Below are 27,247 nucleotides of genomic sequence, written 5' to 3' on the forward strand. Positions count from 1 at the left end.
CTTCTACATTTTTTCTTTTAGTCCTGCCACTGCCTTGCCACTCCTAGCTTGCAATTTGAAGATTTTAAGTGAGCAGCCCCAGCTAAATAACAGAATGACAGCTGAATGTGATTGATATGCAGAGAATCCCTGAAGGAGATTTTACCTCAGCACATTGCCTTAAGTGATTGCTTGCCTCCTGCAATTCTGCTATTTCCTGTGCCCCAGGTCTGATGGGAATCCTGAGCCCCGGTTATGAAACAACAGGGCAATCCCTAAGCAAACGGTCCATGTTACGGAATTCAGCAACTCCTCCGTATTTGCCAAATCGGTTAAAAACTGCTCTTTTCAATAGCAGTTACTTTTTGAATGACTTTTCTAAGGTAGAATCCCAGAAAGTAGTTGACATTAAAACAAAACAAAACAAAACAAAACAAGACAAAAAAAAAAAAAAACCAACAACAACAACACAAAGAAACGCTGCACAAGCTTTATTTCCAAAGTGTATTTTAGTTCCCAAAGTATTTCTCCTTAAGAAATCCAGCTCGCCCACGGCAACAGGAGGTCTAGTAGTTTTAGTATTTCACTTTTGGAGAATCGGAGGGTATATGCCACTTCTTCGTAGACTTGGACTTGGAGAATAAAAGATCCTGAATTTATGTCTGCAAATTTATACTTCAGGTAAGAAATTCTGCCCCAAGAGTCTCAGTCCTAGCTCTAACGAATACCCAGAGGGTGGAGTAGTAAATTCTGTTTGTGTCCGTATCAGAGGAGGATTATCAGAACGGGAGCAGAAGGAAACCATCGTGAGTAAAGTAAAATTATTAAGAAGTAAAGGAAGGTACATATGAAATTGACAGGGAAAAGTAGGAAATGAGTGCTATCGTCAAACATAATATAGGCGACTACGTCTTGAGGGATGTGGGTCAATGTGTGGATCACATGGAACAGGTTATTTTCTGGCTGTGACCCCTGAGGCCCCATCCTGCAGATACAGCCTGATGAGCTTTGAGACTACTGGGTGTATCATGGTGATTGGTACCCCACGGTGACGCGTACTGGTTGCCAGGGGCAGCCTGTGTTTCTCTAGGCTGCCCCAACATAATTATTCATAGCACACCTTGTCGCTCTCACAAGTGTCTTGATACTAAATTATATGATCAGTCTGTACATGTGGCACTGCGTTTTACGTTGTTTAGTGTGTCTGTGTGAATGTGTAAGAAGGAAACAAATGCAACTTAATGTATTCCTGAAAATATTGTTTTACCTTATTACTTGATTTTATTGGTTTTCTCAGGGTTGTGCCACCCCTAGGAAAGGGGCTTGAGCCTATGACGCCAGTATAACTTTGTCTCTCCTTGGCTTTTTTTTTTTTTTTTACCATCAACCCTGGCTCTGGAGCTGACCACGTCTCATTGTGTTCTAGTAAGTTAGCAAATATCGGTGCATTTTGATCTTACTCCCTAACTTTGCTCCAATATAGATACACGTTATCCTTCCCTTTCACAAATGTCTCAATTAATTTAACATATATTTGTCGAACACCCATCACGTTGCAGGCACAGCACTGAAGTGACTTGATAACACAGAAGGGACATTTTTCTTTCTGAAGAAGCTAACACAAACAAAACAAATTCAAGCAAGTTACATACAAAATAGATGGTGGTAACCTGGGAGGTAACACTATGGATCCTCTGTTTTCTGTTAAGAATCAGAGAAGACTGATCACAAGAGGTACGTGGATGGTCATGCTCTCCCAGCTGGGTCAGTGGTTTGGGAAATCAAGGGCACATTTAGCATGGAAGCACTGTGTTAGGATGAGTAAACCCAAGAAAGGCAGCAGTGGAGGTACCATCAAAGACAAGGAATAGAGATTGTGATTCCTACCACATCCTCAGTTTGTCCTGAGCAAAATCCAGAGAGATCTTGGGAGAATTCTAGGGTATTGTTTGAAACTTCATCACATTGTGACTCCAACTCTAGCTGTTGTTCCAAATGTAGTTTCTTTATTGGAGCAAAGGAAAACACCTTGATATCTGGTAGCCAGTTATTGATTAGTCAGACTTTTTACATTTTAGTGAAAGAGCACAAAAGCCAGAAATATACTTTCAACATTTCATCTTGGGGCTATATCGATACTCCAGCCCTCTGTTATAACCTCATCCACTGGAGCATCGATCACCTTTCCATTCAAGAAGACTTTGTATCAGGCCCTCCGCGGACTCCAGGTTGATAGGACTCAGGGGCAGGAGGTAGCAAATATCTTGGATATTTTGGAAGGAAAGAAGCATGTATGCCAGAGGTTGAGAAATACATTCCACTAACATTCAAGGGCCTGGCAGCTTAGTGAAGTGTCAAGGACATGTGTTAATTGCCTTTTCAAGATTAAGAAAAAGTTACTACATCTGGCCCTCCTAATTACCAAGAAAGAGGTGAAATACCTAGTGAGCTTCTTTGGGTTTTGAAAGCCACTTATACTCATTTTTGGAACAATCTGAAAGGATGCAAGTTTCGAGTGTGGCTAAAAGCAGGGGAAGGCTTTGTGACGGGTCCTGCCTGCCGTGTAAGATGCTCTGTCATTGGGCTGTATGACCCGTCTGACTCAGTAGCTCTTCGAGTGTCTGTTGCAGATAGGTATGCTATATGGGGCTTTTGTAAAGCCCTTTAGCCCAATCACTTTACCAGCTTTGGGTTTTAGAATCAAATCATATCATCTTCAGTAGATAACGATTCTTCTTTTGATAAACAGCTTCTGGCTTATCACCAGCACCTGGAAGAAGAGGAAGAACACTTGTCCATGGGCCCCTAAGATTCCCTGTAACCTAGCCATCTTTAATGAACTGGGTATTGTGTGGGCCCACCAAGCTATAGAGTTGGATGTGCACAGTGTTTTTCTACCATCAAGTAGAAGTGGTGAATGTGAAAAGGCCTGAGAAGTCACGAAGACACCAACCTATAAATTGCATGGTTCACATTCCCATGGCACCTACATTTGCTACTTTGCTTTCTGTCTCTCAGCAATCATATATGGTCTCATGGTTAAGTATCTGGGATGAGATACTTAAGAAAAGATACCGAAGGAAAAAAAAAACCGGTCTTGATTCACATATGATTCTATACGATATGCTGAATCTATCCAAAGTAGGTATTTGAAGCAATATAGCCATATCCCAGGGAGGCTCTGAAATCCAAGAGTGAAGATAAATCCTTCCAATGGCAAAATTTTTAGTGTTGCCCAGGTTTTTTACTTTACTTGTACTGGGAGATGTCCAGTTGTGCAGATGTACATTAATTTATGAGCAATAGTTAATAATTTGGCTGAATGGTAAAAATTAGGAACAACACAATTGGAAAATTGGTAACATGGATGTCTAGGAAGGAATTATAGGACTATATCTCTTCAAATGGGCACTTGAGAGTGAAGATATTGTAATTGCTCACAGCTAGAAACATAGGGGTGCCTGGGTGGCTTGGCTGATTAAGTATCTGACTTGATTTCAGCTCAGGTTATGATCTCATGGTTCGTGGGTTCGAGCCCCATGTTGGGCTCTGTGCTAATGGTGCAAAGCCTGCTTGGAATTCTTTCTCTCTCCCTCTCTCTCTGCCCTTCCCCTGCTCAAGCTCTCTCTCAAAGATAATTAACTTGGAAAAAAAGAAAGAAAGAAAGAAAGACAGGTGTTCGGGACAAGATGGCTCATTCTGCAGATGTCGGCCACGCTCTTTCCCCAGTAACCCCTAACCTCGCACATTGAGCTTGTGAAAAAAGCAGCTATGGAAGCAGGCATGGAGATGATGCATGAACTCAGCAACATAAACATCTATTCAACAGTGCCGTTCTGGCTACAGGCACTGATGAATTCCCAAACTGCCTACAGCAGAGATCAACCCTGAGCCCCCAATATGGCACACAGAGGGTGAGCCAGCCATCTGTTTGCAGGTTGGTTATGTTGGATGATTTCCATCATGGAAGGAGCAGCGTTTCTTCTCACTAGACTGGATTCTTTTTAAAAAATTTTTTTTTTTTTCAACGTTTTTATTTATTTTTGGGACAGAGAGAGACAGAGCATGAACGGGGGAGGGGCAGAGAGAGAGGGAGACACAGAATGGGAAACAGGCTCCAGGCTCTGAGCCATCAGCCCAGAGCCCGACGCGGGGCTCGAACTCACGGACCGCGAGATCGTGACCTGGCTGAAGTCGGACGCTTAACCGACTGCGCCACCCAGGCGCCCCACACTAGACTGGATTCTTACTGTGGATAAAGATTTGCCTTTCCTGTTCAAAATACTGCCTCTAAAGAAACAGCCTGTAGACTTCTAGAATATCTTATTCACTGATATTTTACACAGATGGATTCAGACCACCTGCAACACTAAAAGTACTACAATGACTTGTATTGATGGAATGCATCTATCCCGCCATGTCTTCCATCACCTGCATCATCTGAGCGGTTAGAATCATGAAACAGCCTTTAAATCTTTAAAGATTCAGGGTCACCTGGGTGGCTCAGTCAGTTAAGCGTCTGACTTCGGCTCAGGTCATGATCTCACAGTTCATGAGTTCGAGCCCCGCGTTGAACTCTGTGCTGACAGCACAGAGCCTGGAGCCTGCTTCGGATTCCATGTCTCCCTATCTCTCTGCCCCTCCTCTACTCTCTGTCTTTGTCTCTCCCAAAAATAAATAGCCATGAAAAAAATTTAAATCTTTAAGATTCAGTTATAGTGCTGGCCATTTGGGGGTAAGGAGGAATATGTTAACAAAGTGATAAGTTGTTAGAGGTGCACCTCTTACTATCCTGCCATGTTTTGTGATAAATGTTCATTATAGGGCCACCTGGGTGACTAGTCAGTTGAGCCTCCAACTCTTGATTTCTGCTCAGGTCATGATCTCATGGTTTGTGGGTTCGAGCCCTGCACTGGGCTCTGAACGGACAGTATGGAGCCTGCTTGGGAATCTCTTTTTCTCCCTTTCTTTCTGCCTGTCCCCTGCTCTCTCTGTCTCTCAAAAACAGATAAAAATAAACTTTTTAAAAAAAGTTCATTGTCGGGGCACCTGGTTGGCTCAGTCTGTTAAGTGTCTGACTTTGGCACAGGTCATGATCTCACGGTTTGTGAGTTCGAGCCCCGCATCGGGCTCTGTGCTGACAGCTCAGAGTCTGGAGCCTGCTTCCAATTCTGTGTCTCCCTCTCTCTTCCTCTTCCCCAATAACGCTCTCTCTCTTTCTCTCTCTCTCTCAAAAATAAATAAGCATTTAAATTTTTTTTAAAAAAAGTTCATTGTAAACTACAATCTAGTTCAGTCAGGACTACAAATGGGGAGATACTCCAGGAGTGAAGATTCAGTTCATCCCACCCAGCAGGGAATCATGATGCTTTCTGAGGTCCAAGAGAATAAAAAGTGGCTATTGGAGGAAGAACATCATATATACCAAATATGACCCCATGAACAATTGCAGCAGTGATGCCTGACCTATGTTAGCAATTAATATATGTTTCAATATTTAATTTACAAGATATCAAAACTGGTGTGTGACTCAGCTTGGAGAGAAGGGAACATCACCCAAATGCGGATAAACTGCCTTTGCCCCCTTTTAGGGAGAAGGTAAATATGTTTTGGTTGCATTTGGAATGACATCATGTTATATCGATTTTGCTTTTCTCTTTATTTGTAAAAGAAGTGTGTGTGTTGCCAGGCTGACAGGGAATGGACCGCCCGGTTTTGGTATGTCACCGTGGCTAAGCTGTGAATGACATTTTCCAGAATCCTTGACCCTGCGTGGTTAGAAGTAAACAGGGGACGCCAGGGTGGCTTGGCTGGTTTTCCGTGGGGTTTCTCTAGGCTTTGGGTTGACTGACTTTTCTCAGTCCTGGCTGCTGCCTTGTCCCACTGCTTTGAGATTCCACCTTCTCCGCACTACTGCTGTTAGCTTTATCAGAGGCGGCCTGGTCCAGCTCCCAACGATGGCATCGCTGAAAGGCAGAAGGGCCCTCACCCATCATTGTTCCAGCGCCTTATCAGCCCCCAAACAGATGCCTTTTACTCTGATTCTTGCAAAACTCCAAGTAGTTGATGAGCTCTGTCATTTGACTCATTTTAATTTTATTGCATATGTCCTTCTTAGCATCTTGGTACAAAATGCCCCCCGGGACTTATGTGGAAAACAATTTCCTTCTTGATAATCTAATCTCTGTCCCCATCTCTTCCCACTGATACCTAATTAATATCCCTGAATAGAACCAGTACATCCTAATAGTTTTCTCGGAGTGGATTTTTTTTTTTCTCCATTCAGTTTGTTGTTTGAGAAGTACATACCCTTAACTTACCCTAAATCCTCAGAACCTGCTGTCTCAAAGGGTCTACCTTTATTCTGTCCCCTCAAAAAGTCCTTTTAATCCTTCAAAGATTTTTCCTGATTTTCCTAGTGTGCCCTGCTATATCCTGAAATGCCAATGTGCCAATAATGGGCCCAGATGGAGTCCTTCCTTTTGTCCTAAGTATATATACGCTTGTCAGACTCTAAGTGCTAACGTTACTGGCATTTTCCCATGGCCTTAGAGCAACCAAATATACTGTGTTTCCAGGTACTTTACAATGTACTGGATGACGTATAAGGAGAAAAAGACTGCGCCTGGGTGCTTATTTGAAACATATACTTGGACAAGAACATTATTTTATAATTTCATGCATGGAAAATATCAATCCTTCGATTTCATTTTTCCTAGCTGACAGGAGAGAAAAATATCAAAACAGATATTTTGCTCGTATAAGAAAAATACTCCTGTTACATCGTGGTATACACCACTACGAAATAAATGGCACCCCACGGTATGTTGGAAGATAACGTGATTCTTTATGCTTTATTGTGACCACTTGGAACTCTGACATTCAAGTTTTCCTCCAAGGTCTGGAAAAAAAAAATTCTTGCCCAGCTTTAAAAATAGGGCTTTCTTCTTCTTTCTGAGGTCTACACAAAACTTCCTTCTTTCAAGACTCACGGAAATAATCTACCAGTTACTATTAACATTCCTCTCCATTCATTGAGTTTAGAAAGAGCAGGGTCATCCGAACTAAAATCTCCCTGTTCCCCTCTGACTCTCCAAATGCTAGAGAACAGTGGGTGCAGCTAGGTTCAAAGTGGCATTATCTGAAAAGTTTCAGTAAAGAATGGATCTCAAATGAGGAGTCGAGACAGAGTCGTCGTGGCTTCGATGAGTCAGCCGGCGATGGGAAGCCGCTTTGGCACAGCAGGTGGGGGAGAGCTCCAAGGTTTCTGGCTCCTTTGTGCAGTCCAGGTGTTCTCCGAGTGGAAGAAGGACCTTTTTGTCCATCTTTCTTTCAGCGCTTTCTTCCCCCCTCCCGTCCACCCATGGGTCAGACCCTCCAAATTGAGAAAGAAGACCGCTTTTCTATGGGATCATAGAATTTTCTGCACAATAGGAATACACTCGCTGAAGGGGTCGATCCAAAACTGCAAAACTAAATGAAGGGGTTCAGAAATATAAACTAGAAGTTGTCCTGCTTTGTCACCTGCCGCCGCTCTTCCCTCTAATAATAGAGTAATTGCTAATTCATGATGGTAAGCCGAAAGGAGGGTGATTATGCATGTGCCTGTACAATGGTAAGAAGTGGCACTTTGTTCCCTGTGGCTGGCACCCAACAAAGGCAGCAGTGAGCAGCAGGGTCTGGTTACCCGGGTAGCCATGGTGTAGAAGCCGGCCATCCTGGCATCGGTCCGACGGGTTGCTTTTGTGTTCACAGACTGCAGTGTCCTCCCCGTTGAAAGGGTGAATATGTGGGCCTTCACACAACATCGGGGCTTAAATTAGTTGGATCCATGGGGCCTCTTGGAGCACCTGCCCCCATTCTCAAATTCCAGCTTTGTTGGGAATTTTTATCTGTCTCCCTTCTCTCACTCTCCCCCTTTGTAATTATGTTTAATCCCACAGACACCTGCCTTGGCTTTGGGGGACCACTGATAAAAAGAGATGAAAAGACCTCCCCCTCCCCCATTTGTATCCAAATCTACCAAATAAACACAACAGGCCCTGGCTAATTAAACATGTCTAGGGGGAAGGTGTGAGGAAAGCCCCATGAATAAGGCAGAGCGCGACCTCCCCTCCAGTTCTGTAGGGCCGTCTTCACCTGGCTCCAAATTCAGAAAAATATCTACATTTTAAACCTTCCAGCCCTGAAGCTTCTAATGGTAGTTCTCCTGAGATCTTCTGTGATGGTTGTATTTTCAGTACCATTTTATTTGAAAAGCATTACAGTCCTCGCTTTCCTGACCGGGAGCAAGACAAGTAAATGACAGGCTAGATCATTTGTTACTGAAACAGTGCCTTGAAAGTTGCATATCTCCATGTGAGAAAGCTTTCTCTTTACCGTGTCTTCTGCCTCCCCTCGATCACCTGGATTTAAGATTAATTTTGTTAAGAATTCCTATGAAATGACTTTTACACGACAGATTACTTTTACATTGAAAATGCAGCATAACTCTTTGAAACATTTTAGAAAACTGCGTGGTCTGTTCTGGGTTTTCACCAGCATGTGGTACAGAAACAAATAACGATTTCATTTTTATTTTATTTTACTTTTTAAAATTTGTTAAATGTTTATTTAGTTTTGAGAGAGACAGAGAGAAAGAGAGAGACAGCATTAGTGGGGGAGGGGCAGAGAGAGAGGGAGAGACAGAATCCCAAGCAGGCTCCAGGCTCTGAGCTGTCAGCACAGATGCATGTGCTCGAACCCACGAACCGTGAGATCACTACCTGAGCTGAAGTCCGGATACTTAGCCGACTGAGCCACCTAGGCGCCCCAAGGATTTCCTTCTTAAACAGTTATGAAATGAAAGGACCCTGGGACATAGGTGCTTGGGTGAAATTATCTCAAAAGTTGGAGGGGAAAAAAGGTTTGGAGAGGCAGTTGAGGCTGCGAAAAGATGGTAAATAATTTAAAATAAGATCTAAATAGACACAATAATTACCTAAGAATAGAAATTTTCTTTTCCTGTCCACCCAGAGGGTTAATGTAATCAATATAGCCCTGAAAGAATCTGATGTCTGACACTAAGTGAAGGGAATGTGGTTCTCTTTTGTATTAAGTCTTACTAGTTAACTGGTAGGAGGGGGCTTTTGGAGTCTCCAAGCTTGTGGATGGATAGATGGGGGTAGAGCGTCAGTTTGGATCACCCTCTTGTGTGGATGAAATTACATCTTTTTTGTTGTATAGGACCAAAAGTAAAGGAAGAACAATCTAAATAGATAAACAAGTTTGAATAAAAAAAAAATCATATGAGCTAAAACTGTCCTTCTTAAAACACAAACATGCTGTTGAGGCTCCTGGTATATAACCAATAATTGTGTAATTTTTTGAGTTCAAACTTGGATTGAAAAAAAAAACATACAAAAATATGCAATTTATGCATTGAACTTTCCTTTTACTTATATTCGACCAAAATCTTAAAGTCTATATCCATCCATCTACAAAAATTACATAAATGGTCCAAATCTCTATAAGTCAGCCATAATATTGCTCATACTTTCCTGGAGGCATATGATTTCTGATCTGTAAAACGTAGTTCAGGAATATGTAATTCAACATCACATGAAGCTTTGGATTATCTTGGGAGAGAAACTGGAACATGTTGACAAACAAGAATATTTTATTGGAGCCTCAGGCATGGGACATTATATTAAGGACTGTGGATAATGCTTTGAAACAATTTATATGTTCCAAGGTGCTAATCTTTAAAGTTGAGCATGAGGAAAAAAATAGAACTTCTATGTATATTTATTTTTATCTAAAAACAAGAAATAGTGTGGAATAAGGGAAATGTCTACAACATATGGTCGATTTTCTCTGGAACCCCCATTCCACCCATCTGCCGAGCACACCATGTGTTCCAGAGGTAGGTGAGGTATCAGGAGGAAGTGTCCACCCCACAGAGGGACAGTCAGTGGTGTCCTCATGCACGTGTTGGCTTTCAAAATTGCGAGATGTATTGTACTTTGCATGCTCTGGTTAGCTGAGATTTTAAAGGAGATTATCCTGTTTCAACTGAACTAAATCCTTATGAAATGGGCAAGTGGCTTAAAAAGAGTCCTGAGGAGTAGGTCTGCGTCAAAAATAATACAGATCGTGTAATTGCAGCCAACAGTCGGTGACAGAGCTGACACACGTCTGCCTCATATGAGCTCTTCATCAACTGCTTCAGGAGGTGAAAGGAATGATATAATCAGATCTGACGAGAAATCAGTGCCCTAGAATTAATATTATTCAGAAGATTATTTGAAACAGAGATGTGTATCCATGGTTAATGATGAGCCTTGCCTTAACTGTATATTCTTCCTTGAGATTTTGTTAAGAAGAGTGAAGCTATCGAACTTGGCCAGATACTTTTAAAATATCATTCATTTCATTTCTGTCTCATCCCTTAAATTTTGCTACTTTGTGTGCATATAATGGTCACACATGTATTAGTACATTAAGTCTGTATTCTACATTTGTGCATCATTACATTATCTCCATTTGATAACTGGTTCTTTCCTGTGCTCTCTGTGTTGTTGGCTGAGTCACATAACCTCTTTGAATATCAGTTACCTCAACTAGAAAATGTTGCTCAGTTATCAAGTCCAAATTAATTGTTTGGGTTGGTAAAGACTTAATGGTACCTAGCCTCAGGAATCTTTTGCCAGGATTTTAACGAGAGGTGAAAAATCCCATATGCCTTTTTCCAGAATCCTTAACTAGTAACCTATCTGTTAGACTTTGCTTCACAAAAACAAATCCATGGGTTGAGAGAACTCACGACTTCAAGGAAACACAGTTATCTCTGGGCTCTGGCTGGAAAAAAGAAAAAAAAAGATACACGTATGGTTTCCAAGGTAGCGTTGCTACCAAAAACATATGTATATTTAGGAAATCTGCCTGAACTTTGAGTGACCTGAAATCTACCAGCACACATTATAGGCTGGGACATCTGGTGGTCAATAAACTTATTTATTTATTTATTTATTTATTTATTTATTTATTTATTTATTTTACATGACGCAGCTGTACTTGAGCAGATGACCAGGGGCTGTGCAATCAGAGTGTGAATAGCTGAATTAGTAAATCATATTAGGCTTCTTAGGCCCTTGTTTAAGGGCTACATGTGCCTTTTTAATTTTCCTTTATTAAGGTTGGCCCCAAACATAGCAGTGTTAGCAGTAGGGTTATTAGTGACTTATTTGCTTCATTAAAATTTATGGCACATTTTACATCCACCATCTGGGGCAATGTCTCCCCACCTCACTGTTAAAATGTAACCTAAAACCATGCCTGGCACTGATAATTCCTGAAAAAAAAATACACTATAGGTGGAATTCTTTTTTTCTAAAGCCAGGATTCTCCTGCCAGGAACTCAATACACAAACACTGTAACAGCAAAGTCCATATTTCCAGTCCAACCACACTCAATCACTGCTGAATACAACGTCTTCTGTTCAAGTGTTTTGCTGTAAGTTTCTTGTTTATAGGTAAAGGAAAAAAAAAAGAAGGGGAGTTGTTATTTTAAAAGTCGTAAACCCTGTGGAAAAATGGGGGAAAAAAACTTAAAATGCCTTTGGCAGAATACTGCATATCTTGACCTCCTGTGGTTTAATTCAGGGGTATTTGGGTTTAGCAGGCTGCAGATATATTAATAACGGGATGGATTTAAAGTAAAAGACTGAGATATTTAAGAGTTTGTGGACTTTCAGGGACTGCCTGATCTACAAAAATGGCTTAAGTTTTGAAAAAAATATTAGCAATGGAGGAGGGGGATGGTCCACTTCCGAGTTTAACCTCTTGTCTCTTATTCAAATTCCTGGGACTTGAATCTATGAGATTACAATGGAAGATTCTTGAATATAAAATCTGAGATACGTTTCACAGTGGAGCCAATGAGATGGAAAGAAGGATATTTGAGATAACACTTGTGGATCCACATTCACTTGGGGTATAAATTCTGTCTATTAAACAATTATTTCTTTTGTTCAGCACACACACACACACACACACACACACACACACACACACTACTGCTACTAGGATTCTTCAACTAGATATCATTCTCTTTGGGTTCCAAAATTAGACATCAAACTGTTACAGTGCTATGGTAAAGAATTGAGTCAGTGTTGTAGTGTTGTGGTGACAAGCATATCTGGGTCCCATTGGTGCCACTTATTAGCTGTGTAATCTCTGTGTCTGTGTTTCCTTATCTGTGCATAGGGAAAAGGAATATCATCTAAACCTCTTATATAGAGTTTGTAATAATCAAATCATGTCATGAATGTTAAAATTTTTGAAAAAAGCTAAAAAAAATTATTAGCAAGCTATGTGTTATCATTTTTTTCCCCAATAAGTTAATAAAATGTTTGAGTAGGAAAGATCTTACAAAGCTAGGACCCATCTCTCCAGACAATATGTTAAAAAAAATCAAACAGATAAGATATTTTGATTGTATTAAAATTCCAGAAATGGGATTTAAAGTTTGTTTGGAGAGTCACTAAAAAGTATAAATGGCCCTTGCTGCCAAATTTTTCCTACTTTTAACCTCAGTTTCAGATTGTTTATTAGGAGCCCCTTTTAAGTTTCCACAGAGTAGAGTCTCCTCTCTGGAAATGGGAGATCAGATGAGTAAAGACCCTTCTGATCCTGAAATGACTTTTACTAATTCTTGCCTCAGTTTTCCCTTTTCTAAGTAAAATCATACATTTAAAATTAAAAATTTCCCTCAAAGTGCTATTTTACATCAGTTTAATGACATTACTAAAATTAAAAAAAAAATTAACTTCTAAATCTATATCTAGATAACATATGTTTCATAAATTAGGATAAAATAATTAAAATGAAATTAAAGCTGAGAGGATTTATTGTCATCAGTCTTGAACCTACAAAAAATGTTTAGAAAAGTTATTCAATAGAAGGAGAATGATATCCAGATGAAGTTTGGGTGTACACAATAAATTGAAGTGAAACTAGAAATAGTAAAAATGTAGGTAAATATAAAATAATTTGTTTTAATTTTCCATTGTTTAAAAAAGACAATAATCCATAGTAAAAATGAATAACAAATAAGTAGCAGAGAAAAAATAGAAATATAAAAATGCTGTGTCCAACAGAAGGAACGGAAGAGTGAAACAAGGATATAGAGTTAGTGGGACAAATGGAAACCAGAATTTACTAGATTTAACCCAACTGTATTTGTTATTACATTAAATATAAATGTCCTAAATAACATAATGAAAAGCAGGAATAGATGAATAATAAGGAAAGACCTTACTCTATGTTACCTAAATACAGTTTTTAAAAAAATAGATAGGTTACAAGTAAAATGAAAGAAGACAGACCTTGTATGTTAGCTTCCTGTGGGTGCTATAGAAAATTATCATAAACTTGGTGGCTTAAAACAATAGAAATTTATTCTCTCATAGTTCTGGAGGCCACATGTTTGAGGTCATTATCCCTGCACCAAGTTCAGTGTCAGCCTAGTACCATGCCTCCAGGGGCCCTAGAGGAGAATTTGTTCCCTGCTTTTTCACCTTATGGTAATTTATGGCATTTATTGATTTGTGGCTGTATCTCTGTAATCCTTGCCTCTGGGTTATAATGCCTTCACCTCTTCTCTCTGTGTCAAATCTCCTTCTGTCTCTCTCTCATAAGGACAAATGTGATTGCATTTAGGACTGATTCAGATAATCCAGGATAATCTCTCTCTCAAGATTCTTAATTTAATTACATCTATAAAGTCTTTATCATATAAGGTGACATTTTTTAGTTCGTGGTATCAATGGAGGATTGGCTTGGGACACCATGCAATTACAAAAAATAAATAAATAAATAAAACTGGAATCACTATATTAAAAATATCAGAAAAAGTAGATGTAGTAAGATGGAAAATCACCAAGGTTAATAAAGTATATTATTTAATGATAAAGAAGTCAATATCAAGAAGTTATAATAATTCAAAATGCTCTAATAAAAGTGCCTTAAAACACACAGAGCAAAATCTACCAAAAATGAAATAAGAAATAGAGAAATACACAAGTATTGTTAGAAATTTCAACAAACTTATCTCAGTAATTGGTTGAATAAGTAGGTAGAAAATCAGCAAAAATACAAACTTTGAAAACAGTGTCAACAAATTTGACCTATTTAACATTTATAAAACACTCTATCCAGCAATAGCTGAATACAAATGCATTTTAAATACAATGGAATATTTACCAAGTTGTCTCATTTTGTGGGAAATAAAATTAAATTTAACAAGTTGAAAAAGATTGAAATCATATAAATATGTTTTCTGACCCTAGAGAAATAAAACTAAAGAGCATAACCATAAACATGTCAAAACAATCCATAGGCTACACACACGCACATACACACACACACACATACACAAATAGAAAATTTTTGAACAAAAGGACAATTAAACATATTCAAATTTGTGGAATATAACTAAAGCAGTGATTAGAGGGAAGATTTTAAGATTAAATGCTTACTTGAAAAAACAAGGATTTTAAACAATTACTTAAGGTAATTTCTTTAGAGATAAGCAAAGCAAAAACAATTGAATTCAAATAAGCAGAAGGAAAGCAGTAACAACGACAAAAGTAAAAAATAAATGGAAGTTTTTACCTTAGGAAATAATAAAAATGAGTCAAAAATAAAAATAAAAATATGAATGAATGAATGAATGAATGAATAAATAAATAAATAAATAAATCCCAGTTAGTTAACATATAGTGTAATTTAGTTTCAGAAACAGAATTCAGTGATTCCTTACACTGAATACAACCCCTTAATACCCATCACCCATCTAGCCCATCCCCCTGCCCAATTCCCCCTTCTCATCAACCCTCAGTTTATTCTGCATAGTTAAGAGTATCTTATGGTTTCTCTCTCTCTCTCTCTCTCTCTGTCACTTTGTATCTGTAATATTGTGTCTTTCATTAAATTTGGTAAATTTCCAGCCATTATTTCTTCTAATGTAGTTTTTCCTCCATTATTTCTCTCCTTTTTTCTGACACCACAATTAAAATCTTTGGTAGATATCTTGGATCATCTCACAAGTTTCTGAGGGGCTGCTAATTTTGGCCTTTTTTTCTTTATGTCCTTAATTTCTACTGAATGGTTTAATGGGATCTTTCCTATGTCCTCTCTTTCTGCTGTTAATCACATCCAGGGATTTCTTTATTTTTTTAATATGAAAGTTATTGTCAAATTGGTTTCCATACAGCACCCAGTGCTCATCCCAACAGGTGCCCTCCTCAATACCCATCACACTCCCTCCCCTCCCTCCCACCCCCCATCAACCCTCAGTTTATTCTCAGTTTTTAAGAGTCTTTTATGGTTTGGCTCCCTCCCTCTCTAACTTTTTTTTTTCCTTCCCCTCCCCCCATGGTCTTCTGTTAAGTTTCTCAGGATCCACATAAGAGTGAAAACATATGGTATCTGTCTTTCTCTGTATGGCTTCTTTCACTTAGCATAACACTCGCCAGTTCCATCCACGTTGCTACAAAAGGCCATATTTCATTCTTTCTCATTGCCACGTAGTATTCCATTGGTTATGTAAACCACAATTTCTTTATCCATTCATCAGTTGATGGGCATTTAGGCTCTTTCCATAATTTGGCTATTGTTGAAAGGGCTGCTGTAAACATTGGGGTACAAGTGCCCCTATGCGTCAGCACTCCTGTATCCCTTGGGTAAATTCCTAGCAGTGCTATTGCTAGGTCATAGGGTAGATCTATTTTTAATTTTTTGAGGAACCTCCACAGTGTTTTCCAGAGCAGCTGCACCAGTTTGCATTCCCACCAACAGTGCAAGAGGGTTCCTGTTTCTCCACATCCTCTCCAGCATCGATAGTCTCCTGATTTATTCATTTTAGCCACTCTGTCTGGTGTGAGGTGGTATCTGAGTGTGGTTTTGATTTGTATTTCCCTGATAAGGAGTGACGTTGAGCATCTTTTCATGTGCCTGTTGGCCATCTGGATGTCTTCTTTAGAGAAGTGTCTATTCATATTTTCTGCTATTTCTTCACAGGATTATTTGTTTTTCGGGTGTGTAGTTTGGTGAGTTCTTTATAGATTTTGGATACTAGCCCTTTGTCTGATATGCCATTTGCAAATATCTTTTCCCATTCCATTCGTTGCCTTTTAGTTTTGTTGATTGTTTCCTTTGCAGTGCAGAAGGTTTCTATCTTCATGAGATCCCAATAGTTCATTTTTGCTTTTAATTCCCTTGTCTTTGGGGATGTGTCAAGTAAGAAATTGCTGCGACTGAGGTCAGAGAGGTTTTTTCCTGCTTTCTCCTCTAGGGTTTTGATGGTTTCCTGTCTCACATTCAGGTCCTTTATCCATTTAGAGTTTATTTTTGTGAATGGTGTAAGACAGTGGTCTAGTTTCATTCTTCTGCATGTTGCTGTCCAGTTCTCCCAGCACCATTTGTTAAAGAGACTGTCTTTTTTTTTTCCAATGGATATTCTTTCCTGCTTTGTCAAAGATTAGTTGGCCATACTTTTGTGGGTCCAATTCTGGAGACTCTATTCTATTCCATTGGTCTGTGTGTTATTATACATGGAAAACCCGATAGACTCCACCAAAAGTCTACTAGAACTGATACATGAATTCAGCAAAGTCACAGGATATAAAATCAATGTACAGAACTCTGTTGCATTCTTATATACTAATAATGAAGCAACAGAAAGACAAATAAAGAAACTGATCCCATTTACAATTGCACCAAGAATCATAAAATACCTAGGAATAAACCTAACCAAAGATGTAAAAGATCTGTATGCTGAAAACTATAGAAAGCTTATGAAGCAAATTGAAGAAGATATAAAGAAATGGAAAAACATCCCATGCTCATGGGTTGGAAGAATAAATATTGTTAATGTCAATACTACCCAAAGCTATCTACACATTCAATGCAATCCCAACCAAAATTGCACCACACCAGCATTATTCTCACAGCTAGAACAAGCAATCCTAAAATTTGTATGGAACCACAAAAGACCCCGAATAGCCAAAGTAATATTGAAGAAGAAGACCAAAGTGGGAGGCATCACAATCCCAGACTTTAGCTCTATTACAAAGCTGTAATCATCAAGACAGCATGGTATTGGCACAAAAACAGACACATAGACCAATGGGATTTCTTTATTTTAAATAGTATATTTCTTAGTTCTATAATTTTCATTCGATCATTGTTAAATAGTTTCTAATTTTCTGCTTAGATTTTCTGTCCGTACAAGCAGATTTTCTCTTAGAATCTTGAGCATACTAACAATAGCTGCTTATGTGCTAATTCCAACATTTATGAATAGAGTTGGTCTCTATTCATTGTCTTTTCTGTATAGAACAGCTTATGTTTTCCTATTTCTTATTATGTTGAGTCATTTTGTACTGTATTCTGGACATTGTGAATGACATCTCACAAAACTCTGTGCCAGTTATGTTCCTCTAAAGAGTTCTGTGTTTGTTTTTTGGAGGCTGGTAAGTGGGCTTGACTCAAACTGAAAATTCTGTTTTGTTTTCCTTGCAGTTCAGTTCTTTTAGTCTTGCCAGGGATGATTGTTTGCATAATGCATGCATTTGAATCCTTCATGTGTCATACAAAGGTCAGCCAGAGATTTTGGGAGAGTGCATATACAGAATCCAAGGCTCCCTTCTCTGACTCTGCCCTCCTGGAATTCCAATTCCAAGGGATGTGGTTGCCCCAAATTTTGTTCTGATTTATCAGTCCAGTAATGTTGAGGTTTTTCTATTGAAAGTTATATTTGTCCCACATTGAATCCTGGGGACTAATCTCAGGATAAAAGCTGTAAAATGGGGAAATTCAGACAGTATCATCCTGATGTTAGTTTTCTAGTACTGCCAAACAAAATGACCTTAAACAGGGGGTCTTAAAAATAAACTTATTCTTTGGGCTGCAGGTCCAAAATTTAGGTGATAGTGGGGCCTTGCTCTCTCTACAAGCTTTAGGGGAGTATCCCTCTTTGCCTTTTCCTAGCTGCTGATGGTTGCCTGAAATCTTTGATGCCCCTTAGCTTGTAGACACATTCCTCTAATTTCTGTCTCCATCATCAACATGTTATTCTCCCTGTGTGTTTTCATGTCCAAATATCCCTCTTTCTTAAGGAAATTAGTCATGCCATATGACCTCATCTTAACTTGATTACATCTGCAAACACCCTATTTCCAAATAAGGTCACATTTGCAAGCATGGAGGTTAGAACTTGCACATATCTTTTGAGAAATATAGTTCTACCCACTACAGTTCTTTTCTCGCAAATGTTCCTTCTCAAAGAGAGTCTTTGTCTCTTTTGGTTCACTATGTGATATCTTCATGAGTTGCTTTCCTTTTTTTCCAGAATTTATAGTTGTTATTTCCAGAAAGGTTTTTTTTTTAAGTTTATTTATTTTGAGAGAGAGTGAGCACAAGCAGGGGAGGGGCAGAGAGAGAGAGGGAGAGAGAGAGAATCCCAAGCAGGCTCCATGCTGTCAGCACACAGCCCAACGTGGGACTTGAACTCATGAACTGTGAGATGATGGCCTGAGCCCAAATCAAGAGTTGGATGCTTAACTGACTGAGCCACACGGGCTCCCCAGCAGGGTTGGTTTTATAGAATCTATTGTGCCATACTTGAAGTAGACCTTCCTTCCTTCACAGCTATGTCTGTCTGTCAATCTCTCTCTCTCTCTCTCTACCCCCCCCCCCCATCTATCTATCTATCTATGGTCATCTATCTATCTTCTTTCTGTCTCAGTTTTTCTGTGTGTGTTTGTGTCTTTCCTCCCTCACCACCATACAGATACAAAACCCAGGCCCTTGAGACTTTAGATAGAAGATTTGTGATCTCATTGGATTTAAGCCCAAATAATTCTCAGCTAGTTATTATATACTTCCTCCTTAATCACAGGTTTGCTTCATTCTTCATTTCTTTAAGAAAAAATAAATTCAAAATGGAGACAAAAAATTAAATGAAAAGGCAGACTTTCTGGTTGTCTTACATTTTTGTGTGTGTGTGTCACTTTTACCTCAAATTTTAAAGAGGAGGCTAGGCTAGACCTCAAACACAGATTTCCTAATGGTACATCCCTGAGTACATGCCCCTCCTCCTGACAGTCTCCAAACTTTGAAATTTTCATGTTTGATTGTGAAGACAGAAAAACAACTGGACAAAAACCTTCTCTGTCTACAAATACTCATAACTCCCAAGGAATTCTCTGACCATTTGAACTTCAATACATACATCTACATGAGGGTGATTGTGAGGATGAAGTATATCAGTTGAGTTACCATGTGTGGCATATCCAAACAAAAATAGACCCCGTTCACCAGAATTGAGCCTTATGTTCCTTCGTGTCTTTTTCATGCTTTCACTTCCCCTTAATGCCTTTTGTTGGGACTTCTGAAATGACAGCTTTATATACAACAAAATTACTGGTTGAGGTAAATAGAATTCATACCATACATAACTTGAACCATCCATTGGTTTTGATTGGGTTTTCCCCCGAAGGCTGCTTACAGTTGCTCTTAGATCATAGTTGCTCTTAGATCCTTTTGCTACACGTAGTGAACCAGCACCATGTACACAATTCTACACCGTGCTCCCCGAAAATGGTCTTTCTCTTTTCGTGTCACACACCTAGGATTTTGTGCAGCTACCTTCTCCGTAAATTCTGCCTTATTAAAAGCACAGCAAGTCTTTTGTTAATTTGAGTGTTCAAGCTTTATAAGTATAGGTTCACTCATTTTTTTTATCCCTAGGCACTCAACTTTGCTGTGCCTACCGTGTGGATAATAACATGTGCCTTATCCGTGCTTCTGAGAAATGCAAGGAAAGTTAATTAGAAAATGTCAAGAAAGCTCTCCAAGATCCTGAGAGGAAAGAACATCATGTGACTACAGTGTATCATTAGTATAAAAATAAGATCATTCCCAGTCCCATAGCTCTTAAAGAGCCTTCACACATTGCTACTACATTTAAAAAATAAAATTATAGACTCACTGAACTGGGCAGAATCTCAAGGAGTTATATGGCCTATTCCCTGCTTCAGGAGAGACCACAATTCTACCATCCCATATGACTTTGTAACCTATTTTTAAGACTTCTAAAGGAAAACTTCTAAAGTTCCAAAACTTCATTTCATAATTTGTTTCTACTGCTTAATCTCTTTCACCCGTATAAGATATTTGTTAATCTGCTTTTTAGGAAATGTAATGCAATCTAATATTATTCAGTATACAGACTGGAATTTCTTGGTCAAGAATGACTGACCTCAACTATTGTTACACAGCTAAGTAAAGTAAGTACTGGATGTGAGAGAGAGGACAGAGATGGGATTTGACCCTGAAATTGGGTCAAAGTCTTGATTGTAAATTTTTTATTTACAAGAATATTCTTATAGAATTTTAGGAATCTATTTGACGTATGAATTTGCAAAAGCTGTCCATTTCCTCCATTCTGTTTTCTGTGACATCTACTTTATTTATTTATTTATTTATTTATTTATTTATTTATTTATTGCCAAAAATCATATTTTAAAAAAGAAGTATTAGATTTGTTCTAAAAAAATTGGAAAAAATACTTGACAGAGCCTAATAAAATTACAGTCTCCTTGGTATTTTCCTTAGTATAATCAGAGTTACAGCATAATCAGAAATATTTATAGAAGGCTCAGTAGGCTGCTTTCTACTATAGCTTGGGATTCAAACTAATGTATGCAGTGAGTGAATGGAATTATTTAAGGAAAGGATGTGATCATGCACAGTTTAATTTACAGATATACAGCATTTCAGGTGATGTATATCTGAGAACCATATATAATTTTAATCGTTTTTATAACTTATCTGAACATTTCTACGAAGCAGATACTGGCCTCCTTCCATTTATAAGATTCTTGGTATTACCTTGCACTACGTATGACCAGTTCTCTTGGGTCCGGTCCCTATCCTACCACTTTGTATTTCTCTTCTCTTTGGCCAGCTTCAAAATGCCTCCAGATTCCATTTGCCCTTGGACCTGTTGAGTCTGAGAAATCCATAATTTAAACAAGGAGCAGTGTCAAGCACACAGTTGCAAAGACCTTCAGAATTTATTCAACCGAATTTAATTCAACCCAAATTACGGACCCCCTTGTAGTCTTCTACCAATAATTTTCACTTCGGGCTATAACAAATGCCATTATGTTTATATAACACACTATATTCAAGACTTAGTAGTAGCTATGGCTTTTGAGTAATTTGCTATAAAAATCCACAATATACTACAAAATACAGGAAATCCTTGGAATTTATGTTAGCAAGATAGGACATTAAATGGAACATTTGATCCCAACTCTTTTGTTCTGTACCCACGTTGGATTATAAGGGCATGTACTCAGAGGATCCAGATATTTATTTGATTATTTCCATGCTTCCCAATCCTCTAGACAAAGCACACGTTGCAGAAAAAAGAAACATAATAATTAGAAGCAGCACATCAACAGCAATGCATGTGATTTCTTTTTGAGGATCCAGAACCAAATTTTTGCCCCAAAGGACATCAAAACTAAAATCAAGCTTTTTCCTGTAGCAGTGATTTAAACAAACATGTGCTGGGACTTATTTGTAGACATAAAGGTACACAGCCAGAGGTTTTATTCAGGATTGCTATTAAATAAACTCCCCTCAGGGCCTTGTAAAAGATGGTATTTGAATTATAAGTAGACATATCCCATTTTCCACATTCTGCAAGCCACTGAAGATTTCTCACTGCCTACATTGTGGCAAGGGGAGTGCCCTCTTTCGAGTTTCTGTTGAGCCCTGTCTCTATAGTAATTATGAGTTTGGAGATCATTAAAAGTCTTAAATTTTGCGGGGGGTGGGCAGAAAGAAGACTGCTTTTGAAGCTCTGTGGCTGATCAACAACATGTTCTAAAAAGCTTTTGATGTATACATGGCTCATTAAGTAAAGGTCAAAATTGGACAATGTCCTGTTAATTTCCTTTTGCTAGAGAAATCAATATCTGCATCAACATTCATTAAATTTGACAGAAGCTAAGAAAGTTAGATGTGAAATGTAAATCAATACTTATTCCTGATAGGATTAACTTGCTGTACAGAGAGTATAAAACATCAATTCTTTCTACATATTGTTCAATCCAATACTCCACTCTAGCCTTAGGGAGACAGCTTTTTGCCTTTTTAGCCTTCACCTCTAATCTGGCTTTGGGTTTTTGTTGGCTGGAGCTGGGTATGCCAACCTTGAACAGATTTTACATCTTCTTAACATATATGCAATGTGATATTTTATTTTGCATTATGAAGTTTGCAGCTTGTTAAGACTAAATCATGTGCCAGCAGCACAGCCCCTAAATTCTAGGTATTTGAAAGTTTCGGAACATACTTTATTTCTGTATGAAATTTGCAGGCTAAAGAGTTTCATTTTGGGGCGCCTGGGTGGCGCAGTCAGTTAAGCGTCCGACTTCAGCCAGGTCACGATCTCGCGGTCCGTGAGTTCGAGCCCCGCGTCGGGCTCTGGGCGGATGGCTCAGAGCCTGGAGCCTGTTTCCGATTCTGTGTCTCCCTCTCTCTCTGCCCCTCCCCCGTTCATGCTCTGTCTCTCTCTGTCCCAAAAAAAATAAATAAACGTTGAAAAAAAAAAAAAGAGTTTCATTTTTTCCCCCTTGCAGTTATCAGCAGAGCTTTTGGTATCCTATGAATCCCAGCAGAGTAAGTTTGGGAAAGTTCAGTTTATTGACACAGATATCTAGGAGTTGTTTGCTTTGTTGGTGGTATTGCTATCTCTGAGACAGTAAACTATACCACTATGAGATTCCATGAACCCAGCCTTATTTCAGTTGACGCTGATACTCATAATTAAAGCTATGTGCCATTGCAAGACTCTGAGACATCCTTTGAACTGAAGAATATTAAATCATGTGCATTAAACTATTGGTGGGAATGTAAACTGGTGCAGCCACTCTGGAAAACAGTATGGAAGTTCCTCAAAAAATTAAAAATAGAACTACCCTATTACCCAAGGGGTACAGGAGTGCTGATGCATAGGGGCCCATGTACCCCTATGTTTAGAGCAGCACTTTCAACAACAGCCAAATTATGGAAAGAGTCTAAATGTCTACCAACTGATGAATGGATAAAGAAGATGTGGTTTATATATACAATGGAATACTACTTGGCAATGAGAAAGAATGAAATCCTGCCATTTGCAGCAATGTGGATGGAACTGGAGGGTATTATGCTAAGTGAAATAAGTCATTCAGAGACAGATACCATGTTTTCACTCATGTGTGGAACTCGGGAAACTTAAGACCAAGGGGGAAGGGAAGGGGAAAAATAGTTACAGAGAGGGGGGAAGGCAAACCGTAAGAGACTTAAATACAGAGAAAAAACTGAGGGTTGATGGGGTGTGGGGGAGAGGGGAAAATGGGTGATGGGCATTGAGGAGGGCACTTTTTGGGATGAGCACTGGGTGTTGTATGGAAGCCAATTTGACAAAAAATTATATTAATAAATAAATTATGTGCATTATAGTTGCAGTGTTCTGTGGATTTTATTAGATTTTGATGTTTTTAAAAAATGTTTTAATGTTTATCTTTGAGAGAGAGACAGAGAGAGAATGCAAGCAGGGGAGGAACAGAGAGAGAGGGAGACACAGAATCCGAAGCAGGCTCCAGGCTCTGAGCTGTCAGCGCAGAGCCCAACTCGGGGCTTGAACCCATGAACCGTGAGATCATGACCTGAGCCGAAGTCAGATGCTTAACTGACTGAGCTACCCAGGCGCCCCAGATTTTGATTATTTTTAATAGAAAAGGTATAAATGACAGTAATTGCCACCACCCCCCCACATACACATTCTAGCATTAGATAATAATCTCTGCATATGTCACATTTATCTGGAAGTCTAAACAAGAAATGATTGCTTTTCCCCTCCCAACAAATTTGGTTTCACTGAAATTCTCAACAGGTGCCAGCCGGCTCTGTACCCTCTTGGATCTTCTTCATCTAGTTGCTCTCTGGCTACCCAGAAATTTCTCAGTAGTATCAGAACGGGAGCTGGTTGGTAATGGGAAAAAATCCAGGCCAGAGAGAACTGGACTCCAGGGGCTGAATGGGCTCATCAGGAGGTGATAAAAGAGGTTATCTAGGATTGTAACAGAAATCAAGGGGAAACACCCAGGCATGGGAAATAGCGGGAGGGATGTTGATGTTTTTCAAGCAGAAGTTAGAGCAATCACTTTGCAGGATAAACAGGTTTCCATCACTTTCCTGCTTTAAAACATTCAGTGACTTTCTAGACAATTAAAATAAATTGCCTGTTTCTTAACTTGGTCTCTGAAGTTCTAGGTAATTTGATGCCAAGCCTCCGTCTCTACACTTTGCTCCTGTCACTTCGTGCATCATTCACCATGTAGTTAAATCTTCTTTTTATCCCTGAACATGCCAAGCGCCAGGGTGCTGTCCTCGTCATCTCTGCTGACACACTCTTCCCCTAGACCGTTGTGTGGCCGCCCCTCTCCTTCCTCTGGACTTAGTGGATGTTACACGTCTTCACAGACATCTTTCCTGATCTCACCCTAGACAAAGTGACTCCTGCGCTGGGGATGTACCTTCTGCCATTAGTGTTATTTTCTTCGCAGGACATTTAGTTTATTCATATTCATATTTCTAGGGCATTCACTGGATTACGAATCCCAAGTGTTAGGGATTCTGTAATTAGAACAGAGCCTGACACAACAAGCATTTACATGCATCCAGACAGATCCGGCTGTCTGGGCGGCTCAGTTGGTTGAGTGGCTGACTCTTGAATTGGGTTCAGGTGATGAGCCCAGGATTGTGGGCTGGAGCCCCGTGTCCCGGATGGAGCTCCCCACTGAGTGTGCAGCCTGCTTAACATTCTCTTTCTTTCTTCTTCTGCTCCTCTCCCGCACTCACTCTCCCTCTGTCTAAAATAAAAAAATAATAAATAAATAAATCCATCCATCCATCCATCCATCCATCCATCCATCCATCCATACTCATGAATGAATGAATTCACAGAAGAAAAGCAGAAACCAGGTCCCTTGGAGATGTGGAAACTGGATGGACACTGTGTGGGCCTGTAAGACAGAGATGCAGACATGAGGGGCTCAAACAGGGAACCGGTGACTGAACTTGGAGTAAAACTGAGTTCCATGTTCATGTTTTAATTCCAGTTGTGTTCACAGGGTCCTTCCTCCTTGTCTTGGGAGGAAACTCTTTGGGGACCAGAGGCCACACTGTTTCCTGATTCTAACTCTGTGCTTCCAATTCTCATTCTCCTCGTAGACTCACCTGGTCCCATGCTATGTTATGCTGCCCAGATACCAACAACTCATTGCCAGGCCCTCTGAAACCTCCCAGATGCCAGCCCGACTTCGAGGACTTCTGCCTACTTCTGGCGTTTAGACTCTGACAAACTTCCATTGGCAGGCAACACTTCCTCGAGTCCGCTCCCATGGCTTTCCCACAAGATGCCCCGGAAGATCCATCTAGTTGCCATGGTTACAGGTCAGTCTGGCTTTGTCCACGTGGTAAAGATGCATGCTTCCTACGTTCCCCCTGATAGGATCAGAATTGGCCCTAAAAATCCATTTTCTTTGGAGCCCTGGCATCAGTGTCTCCACAAATTTCAATTTTTGAGAGGAGAAATGAGTGCTTATCAACAAGACTGCTTGGCATAGTAGAAAAGTCAGCAGATCTGTCACATTTGGATTAAAATTTCTGGAATGACCTTAGTATAGAACTTCCAAATATATTATAAAATCAGAAAAAATCTGCTATAAAATCAAGACTCTTAAACTTAGGTCCATCTCTTACGTCTCAGACCCTTCTATGGCCTTGACAGGTGCCTTGGGGACTTACCGCAGTCACGTATTCCTATACGATTTGAAAAAGTATGGTATTCCATTCTGAACCCCCTTCCATCCCATTTGCCCTCATGTTGGCTGGTGTTGGGGTGGCCGGGAGCCTTTCTGGGGGCATCTAGCTAGGGGGCAGTTAATTTAAGAATACATTTATGGTGGATTTATTGGGATGTGTTTTTGTGGTTCACAATCACTTTCATGTATGCGGAAGTTATTGCTGGAAGTTATTCTGACACAGCCTCAGAATTTCTTCCACATGAGCTATGCTCGTTGGTTATTGAATGCTAAAGCAACACCTTAGACTCTAAGGAAACAACGGTGATGCAACATTTGGTGCGGTTTGGAAAAAGTGGCAGCTGGTGCTGGGTATGGATATGCGGGCTGGGTATGGATATGATGATCTTGTGTTTGACTTCTCAGTGACATCTCATGGAAGGTAGAAATATGAGAGGCAGGGCTTCTAATACATTTTCTGTAAAAATTAAATCACTTTCCATGCACTATGGTCTCATGTGTGAACTGCTAACCACCGGGGCTTGGTTTCTTAATAGTCTTTGTAAAGTCATTTGTACTTGCATTAGAGAAAACGGTTTCCTTCAGCCACCAAATTTGAACTAGGAAGTAGAAAAAGATGAGAAGGTTTTTCTTGTTTTGGGTTTTTTTTTTTTTCCCCCTTGATCCAAGTAGCACACTGGGCAGACCTGAATTGTGGTTTCATTATTGATGTTGGGCCAAAGAGATGATAAAGAAGGAAGTAATGTGCTGTTGGGTGTGTCTTTGATTGGGGCCTGATTAGGGATGTGGGAGCACAGAGATTTTTGGCCTGGTGGCACTTTGTGGCAGCGGGCTGGGGAGCTGCTTTGGCTTTGAGTTGAAGCATCTCTCCGTCAGGAGGCTGGCCTCACAGCTGGTCCTAATCGGGTGCTTTGCTGCCTGGGCTCCACAGACGGACCGCGTGCTTCACTGGGCCCATTTGCCCCAAGCCAGACGTCAGGGTGGCGTCCTACTGCTGACCCATACTTTGCTCGCCCTTTGGCTAATCAGAATATCTCTGTCTCTTGAGCTGTCAGGCTCACCTCTCCCAAGACCATTATTTCATTAAAAACATTCTACAGGAAAACATCGTGAGGTTTTCTTTCTACTGCACTGCCTGGCTTCCATGGCTTTGAGCCGTCAGCAAGATGCTGACATTCTCAACTCGGTAAGAAAGAGGGTCACTCAGGACTAAGTATTTTACAAAATGAAAATCTTTGTTCTTGCTGTGAAGAAATCTTTGACTTCCAGTTGTGCAATGCTCCAGGAAAGAAAATTTTATTCTTTAAAGCAATATGATGGCCTTGCATCTTGGAGGGGAG

The 27,247-nt window shown here is 39.7% G+C and overlaps 1 long non-coding RNA gene across 1 annotated transcript in view; it reads left to right on the plus strand.

Moving 5' to 3' along the window:
- Window positions 1–25,611, plus strand: part of LOC123607954 — a 309,936-nt gene extending 284,325 nt beyond the window's left edge. The window contains exon 4 of the long non-coding RNA XR_006717002.1: window positions 25,315–25,611. This is a non-coding gene — a long non-coding RNA (uncharacterized LOC123607954). The remainder of the gene's footprint in view (window positions 1–25,314) is intronic.
- Window positions 25,612–27,247: the final 1,636 nt, after the last annotated feature.

The sequence above is a fragment of the Leopardus geoffroyi genome, chromosome B2 (genome assembly GCF_018350155.1).
Source record: "Leopardus geoffroyi isolate Oge1 chromosome B2, O.geoffroyi_Oge1_pat1.0, whole genome shotgun sequence".
Classification (NCBI taxonomy): Eukaryota; Metazoa; Chordata; class Mammalia; order Carnivora; family Felidae; genus Leopardus; species Leopardus geoffroyi.